General features: G+C 40.4%; 1 long non-coding RNA gene across 1 annotated transcript; it reads left to right on the top strand.

Moving 5' to 3' along the window:
• Window positions 1–11,023: 11,023 nt before the first annotated feature.
• LOC147315222 (uncharacterized) lies at window positions 11,024–15,408 on the top strand. Its single transcript, XR_015124772.1, has 3 exons — window positions 11,024–11,225; window positions 12,351–12,486; window positions 13,772–15,408. It is a non-coding gene; the product is annotated as an uncharacterized LOC147315222 (long non-coding RNA).
• Window positions 15,409–17,097: the final 1,689 nt, after the last annotated feature.

The raw sequence follows: 17,097 nt of genomic DNA, 5'->3' as shown, positions 1-17,097 counted from the left end.
TTGTCCCATCACTGTGTAGATGATGGAGATGGGGTAAAGCCTGGAAACAGGAAGTTGTCGCTGTAACCTTATCATCCTGAAGCATAAGGTGCCGATCGAAATCTGATGATAAATAATCACAAGTCTGGAAAAGAGAAGGACACAAACATGGCGACATTTAAAGCATGGCCTCTGAGGAGGAACACGGGCAGAAAGATCACTGGTCAGACATGACTTCAGAAATGAAACGGGGGATTTTGGGGACAGAATAAGTGATGGGTGATATGGAAGTGAGAACTGGGAGAATAGTGTGAATTCCCAGAAGAATTAGTGAGAGATAGAACGATCATTCATCGTTACACACATCCTGAGACACATCCACTCTGTTTTACTTTAACAATTTCACTTGGCAGGAGCTAAATATGTTCACATGAACCATTAATAGTGTATTAATAGGAGTTTACACTGTAACCCTCTGCTGAGTTGCCAAAGCTACATTCCAAGTATTTCACCCACTGCATCTGCAAAGCCACCAGCTTTGTGAAGGGCTCCACACTCCTCACACACACTCTTCACCCTGCTGCCTTCTGGAAAGGTACCCGAGCATCCGGCCCTCACTGCCAGACTGAGAAACAGTTTCTTCCCCCAGGCCATCAGACTCCTGAACATCCAGTGACTGGACTGACACACACACACACACACACACACACACACACACACACACACACACACACACACACACACGCACACCAAGTTAATTTTTGCACAGTCCTCACTCTTTTGCACAATGCAGTGTCACTGTTGCACTCTTCATTTGCACTGTTGTGTCTGTATCGTTCTGTTCTGTCTGGTGTTGCACTGTCTTTGTTTGTTTTTTGCACACTTGCACTTCATGTAGTCCCGTGTTTGTCTGTCACATGTAGCACCATGGTCTTGGAGGAACGTTGTCTTGTTTCACTGTGCACTGTACTGCTGCACATGGTTGGAAGGACAATAAAGCCACTTGACTTGACTCAGACCTGTATTCTGTATTTACAGTTTGTTTAGGTCCTTTATCGTTATTGTTTTCGACAGATAATTTTGGGGGTCTGGTGAGTGAATTATGCTTATCTGGGTTTACAAAGGAAGACTTACTTTTTTGACCTAAATAGAGCCAAAACACAAAGTAAATGTTACAGACAGATTTGAATTTAACCATCTTGAGTGTGCGCTCAGTGTTTGGCCTTGAATCTTCTGCAAACCAAGCACCACAGCAGCCCATTTTCACTAATTATCTTCACTCAGACAGGGAAGCTTCTAATTAGTGACATCAGCTGTTGAAAGGCTTGGCTGGAATGAAAGCCTGTGCATTGTTCCATGAGGTCTGGACACTACATGTCTGTGAAATGTCTCTTTGTTGCTCCAGGTTCAGAACTCACTACAAACATCTACAACTGTGTTTTTACCCTTTGCACAGAAGACAAATGAATAGGTACACATAAGCTTTTAACAAGGACAAAAAAAAAAAATCACACAAGCCTTTCTACATCTACCTTCACAGCCTCCTTTTTTCTTTACATTTGCACACCGAAACACACCAAGTCAGAGTGACTGGTGGCACATTTTACCGTTTACAGCACTTCAGTGTCATTTTTGAAGGCGTCTGTAGCCTGTAAGCCTTCCCTGGGAGGAAAGTTTTGTCAGGGAGGAAGCAAGAAAGTGCTTTTTAATGCAGCAACAAATATAAACAAAAGAAAAGATCCTGTCCCTGAAGTGGGTCTCTTATCCCCACCCCACAAAGCTTAATCTCATTTCCACACTTGATAGCATAAACTGCTAAATAGCCTCCACTCTTTCCTGTTATTTAACCAGTGTGGGGTCTGTGGAGAGCCAGGCGGGGGGGAGATGTGAATGAGAAAAGGTTATATCTGCAATATACAACTTCTCTTCTTCGTAATTATTCCAATTCATGTGTTTTTAGGTAAACACTGTTTGAAACAAGGTGGTCAGCATCTATAAAAGAGCCACGGACGACAAGATGGTGATCTCACACCAATTAGTGTTCAGATTACGACACAGTGTTCTCCAACTGTGACAAAGAAGGGACGGCTGTGCTGCTGATGGATTTTCATTATGAGGAATATGTAAGAACTCGTGCTGCACTCTGAGTTTGTGTGTCTTGTGTTTTGGCAGCCATAACACGGGCTTTACATTAGGCCGGTTCGATAAAGAGGAACCCGAGGCAGAATGAGCTTCGATTTAGCAGTTCTTGTGCTCGTGTCTGGTGTTGAACTGCAGCTAGTGACCCTCCCAAAAAAGAGAGAGATTGCCAATACAAGCAACCAAAATGAGTCTCTTTTGTGGGGTGGCTGGGATCAACCAGGTGTAAGTGAGGATCTTGCACATTCATCCCCATCCTCTCAGTACTTTATCTAAAAAAAGTGAACTTTTTTTAGTTTAACATCAGGCATCAACACCAGTCCATGAAATATCTGAGAACTCGAAATACAGTTTGTGCTCGATCGCCCGAGGCGCACAGACCTGCCTGTAAGAGGTAATAACAGGATCAGTGAAAGCATTCCTGCTCTGGGAAAACACAACAAACATGAAGATGTGTTCGGTGCTTTCAGCTGTTTCAGTTCCTTGAGAGAGCTGCACACTTCCACCCGTGTGACACAACAGCAGTGACTTTAATCACAATCGATCATCGTCCCAAAATGGTTGAGTTTTTTTTATCTGGTTAGTATTTCCAGGTAAATAGTTAAAGCAGTAATAGTAGAAGTAGCAGCAGTTGTTACAGAGCGCATGGACGTGCACCTCAACTGTCCCGACTCTTCACTGGTGACAATGACAATAAGACTGTAAATAGATGGATGTGTCGTAGGCTGACACAGACTTGGGTTGATGATCATAGATGAAGTGTTTTGGTTCTTAATACACAGAGATGGTGCCAGGCTATTTAAAGGTCCACTTCAACCAATCTCACCCACCCACTCACCTTACAGCTCACTGCCTCACCCACAGAGTCATGAACTAAAAGCTGTTGTGTGATGTCCTGATATTTAACAATAGCTTTTCAGAAGTCATTGCTTCAACTGCTTATTGGTAAAATGTCTCCAAACTTTAGCGTTTGCATGCAGGAACCTGTTAAGGGTCAAATATTGAGGAGGGATATAGGAGGAATTCCAAAATAACAACACTGATCCGGCCAGGTGGAGTCAAACGATGATTTTAATGAACACGCGTGGGAGATGAACACTGTACGCAGACAGCATCGATCTCGCTCGAACAATACACAATCAGTTGTTTTTATACCATCAGGGAAATTTATAACGCCCCCTCATGCGTTAAGCAGATACAATATATGCATACGTCAAATCAAAACCACAATGACTTTGAACACAGTTTGAAAAAGCAACATCGCCTCGTCTCCATGCCAGGTGTCTTCCTGTCGCTGCCGAACGCTCGCTTATCGTCTGGAACATCAGGCACACATCCTGCAACAAACTGTTCTTTTTTGCAGGCACAATTTTGCAGTTGCAAGAAAAACATGATTAACCTCTCACCTATAAATGAGTCCATCTACGGTGTGTGTGTGTGTGTGTGTGTCAGCCTGAAATGCACTCAGTTTCACCTCACCAGCTAAACCTTGTAACCTTTCCACCAGACAGAAGGCCAGCACGTACACAACTGAAACTATATGTGTAATATATTGAATAAATGTTTTAATCAAATGATACTACTCAAAACTTAATAAAAGAATATGAACAAATAAAAGATAATAAAGAATAACCTGATATATGTGTTTTGTAAGCATGTATTGCAATTCCTTCCACAGCTCTAGGCCACTTTGCTCAATAGATCGGCCGGACATCGCGCCAGACGAAGCTTCTGACCATCAATTAACTGACCGAGCTTCAACTCTTTAATAAGCACCAAAATGCAATGTGTATAAAATGATTACAGTTGCTCCTGCAATGAAAGATTATTATATGATTATGATACCACCTGTAATACAGACTTTAATGTAATATCCACAGCTTCAATAAATGCTTTAATGCAATGCTTGGTATTGTGCTTCAGTGTGGGGTTTTTTTTTTTGCAGCAGTTGTCCTCGGCCTCTTAGTTCCAGTGAAAGGAAGACAAAATGCTTCAGCACACCAAGAAATATGGGGAAATTTCATTTTATATAAATGCAATAAAACTGACCTGAATCGGATGGAAGGTTCTGTCTTCACTTACTTTAAATTGACAACTTTCAGGTGCCGTAAATTCTTTTTAACAGGAACTACGAACTGAGTGAGCCCTCATCTGGGACTCTCCTCAGCTCTTTCTGGGACAGTGGCGCGGCTGCCCCTCTGTTGGTCTTCCTTGGTCTCTTGTGTTCTGGGGGCCTCTGGATGTCTGGAGTTTTGATCTCCTCCATACCTGCTTCATGCCCTGGAGGACGGGGCTGTGGCCCCCCCACACCCTCTAGCAGATCATTACATGAAGGAACCTTTTAAAAAACAAAAAACAAGCGCGTCCATGCTCACAGGTGTACACACGGGTGATCACACACACAAACTACACCCTTTTTGGCTCCTACCTCAAAGCACACTGTGTTCTGTTGATCTTACGTGCTGCACAATAATGTTTAACATTTAGTATTTACTGTCATATTCCCATATATCATTGTGATGTTGTTTATTCTATTACTCTTGTTCTCTTCTGCTTGTTTTCTTTTTTCTTTCTCAGCAGGTGATCCAGGTGATTGATATATGCATTTTTTTCTTCTTCTTTTTTTTTCTTTTTCTGCTCATTCTGTTGGTTTTTGGTTTTTGCCCTTCTCCCCCGTCCCTCTTCTCAGTTGTTTCTCTTTCCCTCTTTCTTTCTCCCCTTCTTTCCCCCAGTCAAGTCTGTCCCGTATTCAGTAAATGAAAATAAAATAAACAATAAAAGGTGAATCAAATGGACCATTACGGCAAGGCTGGGATGGTCAGTTTGGTAAAGTAAATCCGTTGGGCATCTTTCTTTGCCTTTAGACAACAATTCTGATGCAAAAGAGCCAAACGGGACAGGCAAAAAAAAAAAAACCCAAAAAAAACAGGAACTACGAACAACAGCCAACAACAGAGCAGCAGAATTGAGGGGATAGCGGTGGAGGAGTCTAGTGATCAGTCGAGGACTTAAAATAATCAGCAGAACATCAACAAAAAGACACATTTGAACCACAGATTGCTGATAATCAGCAATGGTTAAAAATATCAGGCAGTAAGGTGAGAATGTGTCAGTTAGACTCACAAACATTTTCCTTTAGCCTGTTCCCACCGTTCTCTCCCTGAAATGTGCAGAACTGAGCCTCACAGAGAACGAAGTACAGACACAGCTGTGAGGCTTTTCTCTGTCAAAACAGCAGCATGACAAATTTGGATCAGGTGGCAACAATCATTAGTTCATTTCAAAGCATTCAATCATTTTTATTGTTTTCAGGTTGGGAAATATTTGCCACAGGACAATGAAGGTGAAGGGAATTTAATTTGTGGTGTTCAAACTCAACACGTATTTCCAGAAATAAAACGCACCTCACGGGAGCAATTTTTCTGCTTCAGTAAAACACACACGAGCAGGCAAAGTAGTTTACCAAGGGGCATACTGCCAGAGGGAAATAAGCTGTCACCTTTTAAATTATGTCGACCTAAAAAAGAATTGCAACAGCTTGAATAACACGTTCATTCACTTTAAAAAGACCCGAGACAATCAACAATAACAGTTGTGAGAGTGTGACGCAGAGCCTGGGGCATTTCTGTAGGTTTTACAGTGGTTTGTGGACTGACTACTCTTTATTTGTGTCATGGTCTCCGTGCCTGCCCGGCCGGCCCCACAAGGCTACATTTGCTGTTTCGGTTCTCTCCCTCTCTGCCTGGGCGGAGCTCACTGTGGGCTCCCGCCCTTGGCCCACACACCTGACAACAATCACCTGTCATCACCGGGAGCACTATTTGAGGCTGGAACACAGATCCTCTCGTCGCTGGATGATTGTACTACTGACGTTAGTGTTCTCACAGCTCCTGTGGACTTGTGCTTCGTGATTTGTGATTAGTTTGTGACTTCCCTTCTCTTCTGCTTCAGACCTTCCCCCCCGGACCTGCGACCTCCCCGCCGTGTGAACGTGTGTGAGTGTGGGCAAAAAGACGTGAGCGAGTGTGAGAGAGCTACCCTGTGATTCCCTGGAGTTTTGGATTCCCTTCACTGTATATATATTGTGCACTGGAACTGTAAATAAACTGCACTTTGGAGACATCTAACCGCTCTGCGTTTGAGTCCCTATAACCAGATCGTGACAATTTGCTACGGGCAAATAACTGTAATGTCAGGAGGTGGACACACTTGTCCATTTGTAAAATCTCAAACTCCACAGAAAGAAAACACACTGACGAGTGCCGATTGTGAGTGGAGAGAGATGGGGATGGACACCTGACAATGGAAAAAATGGCACGTTAGGGAGAAAAACAAGCCGGGCCCTCGATTCCTCCCATGTTTCATCCTGACATTGTTCACATCCGAGGCTGTGGACAGGTTGCCAATATAACACGGAGAAGTAGTAGTGAGGCACAGGCGGGGCGAGACCTGCCTCACAAAAACTCTGCAAGCATGCTGAACAGATGGCCTCTGCGGGCGTCTGACGATGACGACACTCGGCTGAAAAGTGACGACATGTAAAGACTGACGGCTAAAATCCTTTACATGGCTCCGTCAAGCATTATTCCTTCCCCAGCATTTTTAAATCATCAAAGCAGTGAGAAAGACATGTACCTATAGAAAATATGACTTATGGTTAGCAGGTTGATAGAGCAGGGGTCACAGATGTGTTCGTATCTTGGACTCCTGCTGCTTTAAATAATGGTGGAACTTTCAGCTGCGTCCCTTTGCTGAGCGCAGGGCCCGACAGATGAAGCTCTGATATGTGAGTAGATTTTGCTTTTGTAAAGCAGTGAAACACTATTTCAGCCACTTAGATACATTATGAGTGGAGCGGCTCCACTGAAAATTGATTGATGAATTTTATTAATGAGTGAACATGTTTGCCACTGTGACCTGTGGTTGATGGGCTTCTCTTGTTTGTTTCTCACTTATAGACATCTTAGTCGTGTTGTTGTGTTTGTGATACTTTAGTAAGGATACGTCTGAGTTTAGAGCACAGCCTTAAATAAATGTGACCTCTGAGTGTGGTTCTGTCCGTGGTGCTGATCAAAGCTTGAATGATGCTGTTGATGTTACCGTGTGTGTGTCCAGTAACTAACTCCAATGATTGATGAGTCTATGCATATTTGCAGATTTGGTTAAGTTTTGCATGATCATTATATCATTTTAATGATCAGGAAAGAAGAGAGCAATGAGCAGATTAATCACAAAAAGAACTGCTGGAAAAATGAAGAAGAGCAGAAACTGTCAGCTAGACATAAAAACAGAGTTTGTCACAGAAGCTATGAGGTCATGAACGTTTGAAAACGAAAGTTTTAAGGCTCTCTGATCATTTTATTTGCTACTTTCTTGTCTTCCTGTCCTGCTGCAGGAGGCCTCCTTCACTAATATAAGTGTAGAAATACCATGAGACTCATGACACGGACTCATTTTCTTTTTACTACCCTGCACATGTTGGTGATTCTCAGTCATTTTAAACCACTGATGATGATGAAGAATGCCACAGTTTGTTCGCACTAACCAAAACAACTACCATCTTCATCTCATGCAGCCCCCCTGGCGCCAACTGGATGCTTAAGTCAAAAGCCGACGGGAATAATGATTCTCCCTTAGATAAGACTATTTGTTGTGACTCTCCGCCCCCTCATTGAAGGCCACCCGCACTGACCAAAGATTGCTGACTTTTGCCTAACCGGGTGAAGAGATACTTTCTCTCAGTTGAACACAGAACACACACCCATACGCTCCCATACGCATGTACACTGACACATATGTACACTCACCCCCCCCAAACGCCTTTGAAGCTATGTCTTCTATGTTGTGAGATGTGATGATTCATGTGCTGAGGTGGTTTTTTTTCTGTTCTCAAACTGATCTTCCTGTTGGAGCTCAGTGTGGGGGGAGTTCTTTTTTTCTCCTCGTCTTTCCTAATGTTGTGCATTTTCGATGGTTTCGGTTCGGGTCGCTGCTCGTGTGGTTGACCGGCCAGTGCTACCTAGCCTGACCTGTCTCCCCGGTGTGATGTTTGTGTATTGTATGTATGGTTGGCAAAGTTTCATCTATATTAGTTGTCCCTTGGGGATAAATGACGTTTTTTTTTTACTTTGATTTTGACCTTCCTGCTACATGAGAACAAAGCTAACGGGATCCATCTGTGGTGTGAGGAGACTGGGAGACATTAGCAGCCAATAAACATTGTTTAGAGCACACAGCAAACATGGTTTTATAGAACATGATGGATTACAGAAAGCTTTCAGCTTACAATAAAGAAATTTGTATTTGGAATATTTGGAAATCCAGGGTTAATGTCAGCTGGCTGCAGTCTGTGCTGCTGAATCCAACACACTTCTTCCAAACCTGAAAAATGCCTGACTATTTATGATAGTATTATCTATTCTGATTGGTTTTCCAAATTTGCATCTGATAGTATGAGTACGTCCCATCATCCATCAGTAAAGGTGGGCAGTGAAAAGTACTTTGCTGTCCTCAAAGTACAAGAGCAGCATAATCCAGAACCCCCACCCGTCACAGCACCACTTAGACGACAAGCAGTGGAGCACTTTTTTTATCAGACTGATTCAGCTCCAGCGACACGAGGACAGAAACAGGAAATTGTTCCTACCCCATCCAATAACTCCTGACAATTCAGTACTTTGTGTCATACAGAGCAGCCTCAGCAGTATTTACTACACTTTGCACACTTTGTATGCTGCACCTACAAAACTTGAGATCTTACTTATTTATCAGTTTTTATCTTCTCCGTTTTATTAACCTTTTTTTCTTTTTGAATCAAAGCTGTTTCTCTATTTTTTTTTTTTTATTCTCCCGAGCCTCTTTAATTTTCATTGGTCTTTTTTCCTATGCTGCTGTTGTAATAATACAGGAACGTGCCAAATTTTTTGTGAAAGTATTTCTTTTGATCAATGGATCAAAGGCTGTAGTGAAAACTGTCAGACAGGCTGAAGGTGAGATCCTGATGGGAGCTCTGAGCAGTTTCAGCGGTGAAGAGTTGGGCTGGAATGGGGAGGGATTCTGGAATACAGAGAAGAGGATCATGGCTGAGTGAAGAGCAGAGACTTTACCTTCAGGCCAAGCAAAGTTTCACCCACAGCTGGCCCGAGTGCATGTGTTACCACACTGTTTGACTGGAAGAGAAGAAAAGAGACTCACTGCTGAGCTTGATTGTGAATGTGTGTCAGGTGTGCAGGCTGGCTGCAGAGCAGGTGATCAGTGAGTGTCAAGTTCAGGTACAAACATGCACAAGACAAAGTGGGGACCACAGGAGACAAACACCCTCCTTTCTCAGTTTGTAGATCCTCACATCGTAGTTCCTCCCAGCAAAGACGTGAGCAGAGGAAGTGAAGCAAAAGACATTTAACAAAAATTTGGCATCATTGCTTTGCCTCTCGTTTCAAATGACGTCAGTGTTTGGCACAGCTGCACCGCGAATCATTTTGCTGCTGCATTTTATGATTTTTAGCAGGTGCTTGAAATTTTGTTATATTTCTGGCAACTTTTTGTTAAAATTTATAACATGGCACAATGTGACGAGCTATCCAGTGACCAAAAGACCAAACAACATATGAATTAAAAACACTCTTTGAAGAATCCCCCTTATTCTGTCTTTTGTACAATCCACCGAGCACGATGCCTCATGTAAGCAAAATAAAACTCTTGAGGTTATAGCGCCTCCTATAGGGTCAGATTTAAGTGTTGCGCCAGTTCAAACTGGATTTTGGTGTAAAAAACCCCCAACTGGTATTAATATACATGTCTGGGAGCTCCTTTCTCATTGTGAAAAACATAGGAGAATATTTAAATCACGCGTGCACTAATTAACCAACATTAGCGACACGCTGCTAATTCCACTGAAATTTTATGCCTAACTTCTTGCACTCATATGGCTGCGCTATGGCCCGCAGACAGCACAAGCTGGAAGGCTGAGACATTTCTGTTTGTGGCATGTTATTTCGAACACCACATTAAGATGGGATAAAAACACAAGGATTAACCGGACAGCTAATTCTAAATTTGTTCAGTGAACTGAAATATGACCTGGACCCTCCAACCAAACAGCAATGACACAAGACCGGCAGCAACAAAACTATTTTGGTGTCGGGCCCTTTTCAGCATAGCCTGTGAAGTGGAGTTCAAAATAAATGGCTGAAGAGAACTGAGGGATGACTACACTGACTTTGAAACTAATAAGATAAGATAGCTCTTTATTGTCATTGCACAGTCACACTAAGCACAGCACAGGCCTTTGAAAGTCTTAAGTTTGTTTTTCGTTTTGATGTTTTAAATCGGTTTGAAAGCGTCTTTATTTCTGTTCGGCAATTACATTCAATTTAAAAACTTTTAAAACACATTTTCCTTGATAAGGTTTAATTACACTCAAACAAAACTGTTCAGGACCATGGACAGCGCACACAGTTTTCACTGTAAACTCAGCTGTGCTCTGACGGTTTGTAGTGGTGGACCTACACAAACTAAGCTGCATGCACTTTGACGACAAAACACACACACACACACACACACACACACACACACACACACACACACACACACACACACACACACACACACACACACACACACGACTCCTCCATGAAATATGCAAATCTTTTTTTTTTTAAAGTAGAGATAATCTTCTGTCAATCAGGCATTTCCGGTTCATTTTATTCCTTGGATGGATGAAAGTTGATGTAATACAAGAATGCAACAGAACGCATTGTCAAAATATTATTGCATGATTTACAGCCTTACATCAGAGTCTGTCAGTTACTGACAGTCTGCTTCCATTATTACGAGTCTGTCTTCCAGACTGCCACCATAGGCCTACATTTACACTGTAAAAAAAATCCGTAAAAATACAGTACAATCTACTGTATAAACGTGAAGGAATTTTCCGTATTAGTCATTTACAGGTATTTTTCTGTATTTCTCAACTACTGCAATGCATTGTGGGGAAAAGAACCTGAAAAGGAGGGAAAAGTAAGCGCAAGAGCAGCCATTAGGCTTCTTTCAGGCTTCATCTGGATTTTGGATTCTGAAGTTGGAGAAACTGCCTTCAAATTTCTGTGGTAAGTATTAAAACTCATGTTTCGTTTTATTAAAATAATGTTTTTCAAAAGACTCCGTGTTTTTATTTAGAAAGAATTGTTAATTTATTTGTTAACTGGTTTCGGCTGTCTCCAGACAAGTCAGGAATATTTTGCTGACTCATTTTTTAAAATAATTGTTATTTAGGTTTAACATGACTTAAGCTTTATTTTAGTTAATGTTAAAATAATTTTTACTGTGATACCACCAGTTTTGCCCTTCAGTGGCTGAACCAGTTTTCATAAATATTATAGTTAGCTGTCTGTGTCTCTCTGGGTATTACACAGCTGTGACTGCTAACTAGCTAATTAGCGAAAGTCAGCGATGTGGATAACTGGGAAAGTGAGAACTTCATGGTTCTAGAAATTATTCTAGGACTCTAATAAGTACTGTATCAATACCTGTGTTTTACAGTTGGCTCTACTGTACACTTTAAAGGGTTTCAGGCAAAGTTACACTAACCCTAGTTTAAGCCTCAGACCTTCCTGGCTGACGCTAGCAAATGCTAATGTTAGCCTCTGATTTGGGCTGCTAAAGTAAAGACTTTTAGCTAGCTGACCAGCATAGATTATTTCGGTGGTTAACAGACTGTAGTGGTAAAATTATTGAAAGTATAGTTTCACCTCAGCACATTTACAATTACAGTATGTCTATTTTGTAGCACATAGAAATGTTTAGTTAATATTTACAGACAGACACATTTTCCCTGTAACTGTGTTTTTACTCCAACATTTGTTGAAAATGTAATTTATGAAATGCTGAGCAGCATTTCTTGTATGTGGAATATTTTTGTCACCCCACTGTGCTAATGTGATTAAATACTAAAAATTATTACTAAAAAAATTCAATAATAAATCAATAATAACTATTTCTTGATTGAACTATAATGTAAGCGCAGTGCTGGTGTGCAGGGGCTCTATATGCCTTGTCTATATCAAGCTTTTAGCCAAATATAAGCAGAGATATTTGTATCTTTCTTAAAAATCCAGATCCTTACAGATTATTTGAGAAATGGATCAACAGCTATCACTACTTGAAGCACTTTAAGTCCTGCAGTGGAAAAATATCCCTTATTTCACCTTTGATCACACACTTTGGTTTTCCAGTGCAGAGCAATGGCCAAGAAAAGGAAAGACTTCCCCGAGTGGAAAAAAAAGATGAAGATACAAGCTGGTGATGATCCAGAGCAGCTGGTCTCAGGAAATGAAGAAAAACCCTGATCACCTTCTCTACAAACACAAGGTGAGTTTAATGTTGTGGTTGATTTAGTTTTTCAAGGTATGTATGTTACTTTAATTATAAACTGCTTTTGTTGCAACAGAATGGTGTTATGTGTATGCAACTCTACGTGAATTATAATCCTTTGTAGGGCTGCGTGATATGACCAAAGTCTCATATCCCAATATAAGACGTATCTCTCCTGATAACGATATATATCACAAAATAGTGCATTTTCTGTAAATTCTGTGATTCTCGGGCAACTCGACTTATGTGAAATGTTTTCAGTTGGGCGTCGTGTACCTGGAGTCGAGTGTTTTGACCGATGCATGAAACTATACATTTTTAGACATGAGTTTAAATGGCCGCCATTTTCTTTCTGAGTATTTATTAGACGGCGTGCTGCAAGGAAAAGCCTGTTCTAACGTTTGAGTCTAAGGATTATTTTGAGCACCTGACGACTCTTTTTTTGCTTTTCATTCGTAAACTCTCTCGAAACTCTTTCATGTGATTCTTGTGTAGGTGGTTAAAGAGGTTTGTCGTGTTCGAGTGGTGGTGGGGACCAGTTTGTGGCATAATTTGCATAGTACAGTTTTCTGGGGCGTGTCAGACTTTTCATAACCAAACCATGTCCATGCTACAGAGGTAGCCCCTCATTTAACAATAAGGTCCTCGATTTCTTTTGACTGGTCCTTCTGGTTCTGCCTCATCCTTGCTGGCCATGCTGGTATTCTCTGTGCCTTCATCTGCGTGGTGACTGTAAGCGCCATTTATAGTTACTTGATGTTTTTATTTGAGGTCATTTGTTTGATGCATATTCTGAAATTTTATGTTTGAGAATAATGTATATCATTTCAGTTTAGTTTGAAAAGTCTCAACAGAAACTTGAGCTTTATTGTGAAAGGTTTATGTGGAAAATAAACAAGCGGACGGCGGAGCCACACGATGGTTTTATCCTCATTGTTGGTAACGAAAGTACGCGTAAAAACAGTCACTTGTCCGTCCATAGTGTGGTTATTTTAAGTATAAGAGAAGGAGAGAACTTTAAGAAATAATATAGCAACTACAGTGACCATCAAAACCATGAAAAAAATATTGCCGTAAACAGTTTATTTTGCAACACCACAAAACAAAGAATAGTGTATAATATGAAACGATAGACATTTTTATATCGTAATCTGATATATATCGTCATATCGCACAGCCCTAATCCTTTTTTTGTTTATGTTGTTTATGCTCTAGGTAAAAAAAAAATTATAAAAATACAAACTTTTTAAAAATGTCTTGTTGTTTCTCTTTTTTTCCTCAGAATAAATTGCGACTAGTCTCAATGGCTGACACGGAGGAGCAACACAGCGACACGTTAACCCCGACTGCTGCAGTTCCTGTATGAACTGAGCAACTCTTAAAATCCAAGGAAAAGCTGTGTGTATTTTACTTAAAGCTCAGATGGACCTTGATGTACTAACATGCAGGCTGCATTCAGGACTTTGTCACACTGTTATATGAAGAGCGGTAACAAGACTTTGTAGTAATTTGTCTTACTATTGTCTTATTTGTTGTGATTTAGGGTCTGTGCGCACTAGCAGAGGTTTTTGTTTGTAACTGTAACCTCGTTTTCAGAGCCTTGTCTAACATTTAATGGTCATGAAATATGTCAGACTTTTTCCTCTACTTAACCAGCTTAGAGAATTTGAACACCGTGGAGAAAAAGGTGTGCATTAAGGATTTTGAACTATGATGTTTAAGTGTTGTCACTGCTGAGGATTCGTGGACACAGATCCTTATTCACTATGCTGCTGTTTACAGTTTAACTTTTCATCAGAACAAGCACTTCTAATTATACTTTGCTCCTCACTGACAAAACAAGTCCCGTAAATACACTTTTATCTTTAAGTTTGGGACAGTAATCTGTCTTAATTTATTATGTGTTGTAGTTATCATATGGGGAAAAGTCCTGTGGTTATCCATCAGTCCTGTTCGAATAAACCCAAAGTTCAGGAACATCTTCTTTAGATCTGTTCAGTTGTATTCATGTGGCACCACTTAAACAGTCAACAAATTTTGACTCAAGTATGTTATATTGTAAGGTAAAGAGCCCAAAGAGTTAATCTCAGACAAATGTTCACACAAATGTGAATTACATTCACTTCATTAATGAAGTGAATGTAATTCAGTAATCAAAGGTGTTTGGCTATAACTGACTACATGTGTATACTGTATCATAAGTGGACAGAGATGGATGTAAACCACACCTTAACCATTTGGCTGAGGCAAAACTACCACAAGGCAGTGATTCTAACTAAAAGGTACTCTGGATATTATTAAATGTGAACATGTCGTTAAATATGACATTTTTTGTTTGTCAGGTGTCCTGTTTGAAGAAAACACTTGGTAGCCACTTGAATGAATGTAAATAAACACATTTACATGAGGGCAACCTGATTTCAAGGAAATAAAAATGCTCAAATTTGAAAGCTTGTGAGTTATTTTGTTCATGTATCAGCTGTTTAGTAGTTTTATGACAAGATGGATGCTGTCATTATATTTAAGTATAGTGTTTGAGTTAAGGAGAATAAAAGAATATTTAACATTAATTGTACCAATGTTGTTGTGTACGAAGCACAAATTAATTTAAGTTTTAATTTATGAATTTTTGAGTACATGGTGTACTAGGTTGTAATTGCATAGAAATGTACGTTTAAGGATATAAAGAACTATATTTAATGAGTTACAGTGAAAAGAAGTGCTTGGAAATAGTAATATAAACAGAAATTTCAATTTTTCTATTAACGGAAAATATCAGTTAATGATACAGAAAATATACTGTGAATAAACGGAATTTTCTGTTTTATAGCTGAAGGAAATGTCCGTAAATAGTACAGAGAGTATACTGTAAATCTACAGAATTTTCCGTTTTATCATTTACAGAAAGGTCCGTCAAACCTCCGTAAAAAAACAGAAAATGTACTGGCAGAAAATTACCAGGACATTCTCTGTTTTTCTACGGAATATTTTTTTACAGTGTAGCGTCCGCGTGTATGATCTGTGTTTATATGGTTTTCTGATTAGAATTAACGAGCTGTGCCTATCCAGTGAATTCTCCACAGCTGAATATCATCTCTTAATGTGTAACCTGTTAAATTGCACAGTTCTCGGCAGCTTGGGTAGGTCATGTGGAAATGAACTGACTGTGCTTAGAAAACAGCACAACTTTTGGAAATCGCCAGCTGACCACACCTATCAGCGGTATTTGGGAATTGTGCTCACGTGCCATTTTGCTCTGTTTAGTAAATCTGGCCCAGACTCTCCTCCTGCAGATACAGTTCAGGAGTCACGATCCTTCAGTGAGGTCCACTGAGGCTGATTTGAGGCTAGCAGGCAGGAGGACGGAGGGGGTAAGCACAAATTCAAAATGTGAGAGTGTACAGCCTCATTTCCTTTCTTTGGCTTCTTTCCTAACTTTAGGACCACCCTAAAAGATGTATTTATTCCGGCTGCATGTCATGCCTCTTTCATTAGTCAGGGTTAGAAACATCTGTGCACAGTGTTGGGAAGGTTACTTTTAAAATGTATTCCACTACAGATTACAGATTACATGCCCCAAACTGTATTTTGTAACGTATTCCGTTACTCTCATTGAGAGTAATGTATTCTGTATACTTTGGATTACTCAATATATTATCATGCTTTTTACAACTACATAAATGTACTATTGATGTGTGATTTATTATTTTTACTGAAGGTTATTCGCCATACCAATACTAACTAGATTTTTAAATCTTAATATAAATGAGTAACAGTAGGTGGACATTAGGTAAGGCTGCACTTTTTGCAGCGATCTCGTGTAGAAAACTATTCCGCGCGAATATAAAACAGATCCGCTGCTCGTAAAGGCATAAAACCATAAAGAGACCTCTGGCTGATACGTCGGGCTCCGTGTCGGGCTCGTAGCCGAAAACTAGCTTTACTTTGTTGTGTGTGTGTGTGTGTGTATATATATATATATATATATATATATATATATATATATATATATATATATATATTACATGCCTCCATCTCCCGTTTCTGGTCGGTGACATCTCTTACTTTTCGACTCTTTTTCTCCCTCGCTCACAGACACATAACAGGTATGGCGGCCCATTCTCCCTGCAGCACGGACAACACTGCCCATGAAGCTGCATTCTTTAGGGATATGCCTGTAACACTCTGCCTATTGCCTTCATATTAAATCGTTTTTATGAATCATTTTTTTAAATATTCCTTCACGTCATTATGCGGGCCGCAAGTAGAGGTGACATGGGCCGCGAGATTGAGACAGACATGAGAGCCTCTTAACCCGTGTTTTGTTTGGGTGGACACCAAAAATATAGAGTTCATAGCCTTATGAAACAGGAAAATACTGCCGTGTAATCCATTTATTTCAACAAAGTAACTGGATTCTGAATACCACCTTTTAAAACAGTAACTGTAACGGAAAACAGTTACTCATATTTTGTATTTTAAATACATAACGGCGGTACATGTATTCCGTTACTCCCCAACACTGCCTGTGCATCCTTGACTGTGGCTCCTCTCTCATCTGTTCAGATTTTAAAATTGAGACAGGATGGTGCACTGGGAGGGAGAATT

The sequence above is a fragment of the Aulonocara sp. 'chitande type north' Nkhata Bay genome, linkage group LG14 (genome assembly GCF_057382095.1).
Source record: "Aulonocara sp. 'chitande type north' Nkhata Bay isolate Kocher_YH1m ecotype deep benthic linkage group LG14, A_spYH_male_GT1.1, whole genome shotgun sequence".
NCBI lineage: Eukaryota > Metazoa > Chordata > Actinopteri > Cichliformes > Cichlidae > Aulonocara > Aulonocara sp. 'chitande type north' Nkhata Bay.
This window is presented reverse-complemented; position numbering and strand designations above follow the sequence as displayed.